General features: G+C 37.4%; 1 long non-coding RNA gene across 1 annotated transcript; it reads right to left on the reverse strand.

Moving 5' to 3' along the window:
• Positions 1-2,388: 2,388 nt before the first annotated feature.
• LOC308385737 lies at positions 2,389-5,947 on the reverse strand. Its single transcript, XR_013969618.1, has 3 exons — positions 5,687-5,947; positions 3,397-3,448; positions 2,389-2,539 (listed from the first exon to the last, which is right to left on the reverse strand). It is a non-coding gene; the product is annotated as an uncharacterized lncRNA (long non-coding RNA).
• Between the last annotated feature and the right edge of the window lie 459 nt (positions 5,948-6,406).

Genomic DNA, 6,406 nt, shown 5'->3' on the forward strand with positions numbered 1-6,406 from the left:
AGAAATCTAAATCTAAATAAATATATACACAATAACAGCAGCTGTACAAGTATTAACCGGAAATGAAGAATATAGTGACCAGTGTTGTGCAAAACCAAAGTCCAGAAAGTCCAGTGTGTGTGTAAGAACCATATGTGTGGGTCAGTACTGTGTGGTGGTGTGATTGAGAGACCGTATCGCCTGCGGGAAGAAGCTCCTCCTCAGTCTCTCTGTGTTGGTCTTCAGGGAGCGGAATCGCTTTCCTGACCTCAACAGAGAGAACAGTCTGTTGTTGGGATGGCTGAGGTCCTTCACGATCTTCACCATCGAATCCCATCAACACTTTCTAAATGAATTCATAATAGTCCTTCAATTCCTTGGGGAAGGCTAGGTTTAGTGCATAGATTACTTCAAGCATCAATGCACAAGCTTGGGCCAGAGATCCAATGTTGTCCATGACTATCTCCCCTTCAACAAATATTCCAATGTCATCATAATGTCCATTTTGTCCATCCTCCCTGTTGATGACATAAATGCCCATGGTGTGCTTCTTCAGGTCTCTCTGGATATCATCTCCTTCAATGTCCTAAACATTTAATAAAAAGGTAAAAGAAAAAACAATTAACTCTACAATTAAATTCCAATCTAGTCGTGTGTGTGTGTGTGTGTGTGTGTGTGTAAAATACACACACACACACAGATATCTATCTAAAAAGTGTGTGTATAGATGACTTGCTTACAATGACTTAAATGACTTACAAAGAACTCCCGAATAAGGCTTCCGTCCTCTTCACCAAGGTAGAGGCAAAGTGCCCTGAGAACTGCTTCCCTTTTCACTTTAACATCACTTTCAGCCTGTTTAAAGAGAGTTGCTGATTAAACCAATTTGGAAAAAAGAACAATGTCTGACATTCGCAATAAGTAAATTTTATCATATGTCAGTTCAAACATAGTAAATAAAATTTATATATGAAATTTCAAAATTTAGATTGCTTGGCTGGTCACCTAAAACGGCTTATTGGACTCACCAGTGACCTGCCACTTAAGACAAAAGAAATCCAAATAGAATTTGCAATTAGGGCTGCTCAATTAATCAAATTTTAATCACGATTACAATCTGGGCTTTCAACGATCATTAAAAATGACTGAGCCGATTATTAGCCCCTCCCTCATTTATCCGCGACACCTTAAAGGCCAGTCCGTGAAAATATTGTCGGGCATAAACCGGTCCGTGGCGCAAAAAAGGTTGGAGACCGCTGATTAAGAGGACCCGAGGGAAGCTCGGAAAGCTAAGCAGAAGTTATTTGGAGAGGAGAGAGTGACTGCTGTTGGTTGAAAAGAGAGGTTAAAAAAAAAAAAAAAAAACTTCAGTGGTGTTGCACACTATTTTATATTATTTTTTAAAGTCATTGAAGCCGGTCAGAGCAGCACACTCCGTTTTGTGTAACTATTTTTAAATCCCTGTAGAACCTGAACCGTGTAAGCTAGCGCAATAATTTTTTTTGCATATGAAACCGGAGGAGTTGTACTTACATCTGATGCCATCAGCTTGTCCTAGGTCACGGTTTCCTTCCACATATAGCTTTGCAAAAACTGCATAGAAAGCGCTTGCAGGAACAAAAACATAATATTCCAGAAACACGCTTTGCTGATCCGATCAGCTGTTCGTAACACTTCCCACAGTGAATCAGACGTCAGCACGAACTATCACATGTCTGCCATTTCCTCCCCGAAACTGGAAGTGACGTCATTTTCGCGGAAATGTAGTTTTTTACTTGTAGGCCTTAAAAGCCTATACTGGTCATGTTTGACTTTTCTGAATAGTTTCTGGGATGCTTAGAACTCGAATTGCACTGCTGGAAATCGTTTATTTTGATGCACCTTCTGTTTTCTTTGCAAATTTGCATCATAGGATTGTTTTTTCGTTTTTCCTGCAGTGTATATAAAAATTGGTGTATCTCCAAAATAAAACTATGAAGACACTCAAAATAAATTTCCTGTTGTTGTAAACTATTTTTTGCAACTTTTTTGTATTTAAAGTTTTGAGGGATAAACCTCTTAAATTTCTCCAAGTAGAAATATATGTAAAAAAACAAAACCGATTTTCAATTTTTTTGTAGTTTATTGCAACTTTTTTGCAATTTATGTAGTTACTATGGACATAATGCATACATATTATTAAAATATGGGCTATAACAGTTGTATAGCAACTTGAAATGCTCCCACAAATGGCACTACAACATGTAAAAAAATAATATAAGCTCTGGCAGACTTGGTTCTATGGTAGGTCTTAAAGGGTTAAATAAATATCGTCAAATAATCGAGATCTCAATTTCAGTGAAAATAATCGTGATTATCATTTTTGCCATAATCGAGCAGCCCTATTTGCAATATTCAGATTTACCTCTTGCATGATCTGCAAGTGGTGGGCAAGTTTCTGCCCAGAAACACCGCCCTTCTTCTGGAAAACTGTCATCAACTGAGGTGTAATTCTGTCTAACTGTGCCGCGAAGGTCATCTCCAGTTGAAGTGTTGTAATACACTGGAATTCAGCATTTACCTGTATCACACACACACACACACACACACACACACACACACACACACACACACACACACACACACACACAGAAAAAAAGAAGACTGGTGCTTAATCATTGGTATGATTATTTTGTTATTTCTTCATTAAATGCTACAATGCAATTGCCATCACTTCATAAAGCATGATTATCATATGGGTTAGTATACAGTGCATGAAGGATGTTACTACTGTTAATCAAAGAAGAAATGAATGGCATCAGTCCATTTAACGGGTTTAAAGGGTTTTAAAAAGCAGATATTTGTCTGTTTCAGGTGGTTGGCAACACATTTTCCTGTGCTCTTTGTCCACTGGTGGGAGTGTCTCACCTGTGAGGTCAGCGGGGCAGAACTCTGCCATCAGCAACAGAGAGCAGAGAAAATTTAGATGTGCAACTAAAAACATGCTTGCCATGTAAGCCCCAAACATCTCTGAAATTGCTCTGCAAACTTCAGAGTACTTATACTTCAGGAGTCCTGTGGGTACCGTAAAGACTCATGTATGCAAACAAACCACATTTTTTTTTGCAATCTGATCCTTTTTCTCTTGGCTGTTTCCTTCAGGGATCACCACAGTGAATGATCCACCTCCATCTAACCCTATGCTCTGCATCCTCTTAACTCACAAGAACTAAATTCCTGTTTTTCATTTCACTTTCGCAAGTTTTTTTTTTCTTTTGTCCTGGATAAAAGAAATTTAATCATATATATTAATTGATATTAATTAATATCAATATTAATAATCACAAGAACCCTTAAGATGAGATAGATAAACTTGTCCCTGCAATACTGTGACAAATACTGTTGTGATAAATATGTAAGGAATTTGCATGTACTTACCAAAATAACACCATCTTCTTGAATAAACAGTAACACATAAGGGGAAGAAAATCTGCCAGAAAAGGAAGACAAATAAAAAAAAAAAAAACTTTAGAAAGACAAACAATTACCGTTTCCAAGCCATTAGTGCATTACTTCATGATACTCCCTTGTAACAAAACAAATCTTACTTGTGCCTCTGTGCAAACTACAGATGGCACGATACCACTTTTTTATGTCCGATACCGATATCATAAATTTGATTATCTGCCGATGCCGATATGAATCCGATATAGTGTATTTTATAATAAATAAAACTGTTTTTATAAATATTTTACTGCATTTTGTATAAGTTCATACTCAGTTTTAAAAACAAAACATTAAAGCTATTCTGTTATACCTGTATGCAAAAAATACACTGCACCCAAAATATTTTATACTTCAGCAATACTGATCAACCTAAAAAACTTACACCATCCTCCTTATTCAGGTATTCTAAACAGTACATAGAAATATTAAACTAACTAATAGGACTGCCAACTCCCAGCAAAAATATTAGGAAACCACCCCGCACCCTCCGCCTGATAATGCTTAATTGACGTAATCTACTTTAATGCACAGAAATCAATTATTTTTCTATAATAATTTGATTCAACATTTTTCTTCAATACAGTTGCAGACAGCGCAGACAGCATACCTTCCCAAAGGAAAAAGTGCTATATGTACTACTATTACTAGGGCATATATTAGACTTAATATTTACTACATACAATAATGGATCTCTATACATTTAACCAGATCACCACTTTGGTAGTAAGATTTAGAATAATTATTTATTAAAAGCTAGACATTTTAAATGAGAATAAGAAAGAAAATTATGTCTTTGTGTCTCCCTTTCCCTGTTAATGCCCTACCTGGCCCCTGGCAAAACTTTGCTAGATCTGCCCCTGCACAGTTACCAGATGTCAGCTACCTAAAAAAGGATCCTGGAGTTATTTGTCTCTCAGAAACAGTTCATAACTTCCCTTCAACTCATTCATGTGACCTAAAATGTAAACCTGTTTCTTCATTACCTGTTCAGCTCTAATGATTCAGTAAAAACTTCTCCTGGTTTCACCTTCATGTTTCCTTCTCACCACATATCCAAACTATCATGACCAGCAGCTATTATGGCTGTGGCTCCAGAAAACATAAGCGGATACTAGAAGTAATATTAAAAAAATTCTAGCAACAGCTTATCAAGCTTAAACGTGCTGCTGTTGTTTATCTGCCGTTTTCCTCTTTCTAGCGCAAACTGGGTGACTAACAAATGAGAGAGACTAGCGACAGAAAAGCCGATCAGCTGATAATCGATCAGTTTCATGATTGAAGTAGCAACAGGAGAGGGAGGGGGGAGAATGAGGGAAGAAGTTTTAGCTGTTCAGCATGAAGACACCGAATAACTCCAGCTTTGTGTCTTTTTTCATTCTAGCTGAAGTATAAAACAAATCGCTTCCTTTCCCCCTCAATACAAAACTCCGACAGCCAGTCCAGCTGTGGCTCCATACATCGGTTGTTAAGCTCAACATGGAAATACTATGCAAACATAAAGAGATGAACTTACACACTTGCTTTACTTCTCTGTGTTAGTTTTCTCTGAGATTAAATGCAGCGGTTTGGAAGCACGTAGCGAGGCTTTAAATGCTAAACCAGACCGCTGACAGGTCTTGCACTCAACAGCTCTATCAAGTGAAGCAACTTCTTTTCTGAGTTAATTTCAGTTCTGACAAACATCACTCTCAGTGCCTTTTGATCTCACATTTTTGGCAACCACTGAGTTATTCTCCTCCACAGTTTACAACCATTATTTTTTTCTGCACAAAAGACGTTGTGCAACGCCAATCCTACTTATTTCCTACTGCACCCCTGACTGTGCAGGTGCGTTCAGAAGCCCCCTCCCCCGCCCGACTATTCCTTAATGCCAATGTTGTGGCGGGAGGGACGATTTCTCAACTTAAAACTGCAGGCGACTGTACAGTGAACTTTACAGCTAACTACAGAGAAATTGCCTCGTTCCATAATTTGTTAGTACAAAGTGTGCCACAAGAACTAAGCTAAAAACATATGACATTTTAACGCATCAATACAATTACTCTTTTAATAGAGCAGTAGCTAATAGAGCCCATAGCTAGCTTAAGTCAAATTCACGACAAAGTTCAGAGGTGTACAACTACTTAGACTTCTTTCTCCATGTGCACACGTCTTAAAGAGTCAACATGCTTTGACTGAGGTAAAAAAATAAAACAAAAACGACCGTAAAAGGTTTACTTACCGAAGCTAGACCACCTTTATATGAAGTTGTGCGATTAACTTGAGCCCGCTTGCAGCACACAAAGAGTCCGCTTCTTCAGTCCGCGCGCAAAATGGTGGCCTGTCCTAACGCATGCGCAAAATGGCCCAGCAGGAGGCTATGAAAAACATACTTAAGCATTTTGAGCTACATTTAATTAACTAAAATTAATTGGATTAAAACGCAGGGAATGTATTCTGGAGTTACTCGAATTATATATGTAGACAGGAATTACTCATTTGAATTGAAAAGATATACCAAAATATAATATGCTATATTTAAAAGGAGACAATATCACTTTTTTCAGTGTACAAATGAAAAAAAAAAATGTTACTGTATGTGCCTACAGTAGACCAATGGCCAGCATCTTATGTTGTGGAAGGTAATTAAAATACAGTCAGGATAATGGAAATAATGCTAAATAAAAATGTGCCTTTTTTCCTTAAAAAACCCAAACAATTAAAGTACATGGATTGAATATGCTAATATGATGCTGCAAAATGTAGTTGAACTGCCAGGACAATTAGTTTAAGTTCACACTTCCTTGCATCTGCTACAGTGAACCAGAATATGCTGCATTGCTTTGACCGATATGACAAACCTGACAGTATGTTCATCTTTTCAGTCATTCACCACTCTACCAACTGAAAGATGACAATGTAATCTTGTAATATGTGTGTAGGTTAATGTGACATAAAAGCC

Source organism: Rhamphochromis sp. 'chilingali' (assembly GCF_963969265.1).
Source record: "Rhamphochromis sp. 'chilingali' genome assembly, chromosome: 18".
NCBI lineage: Eukaryota > Metazoa > Chordata > Actinopteri > Cichliformes > Cichlidae > Rhamphochromis > Rhamphochromis sp. 'chilingali'.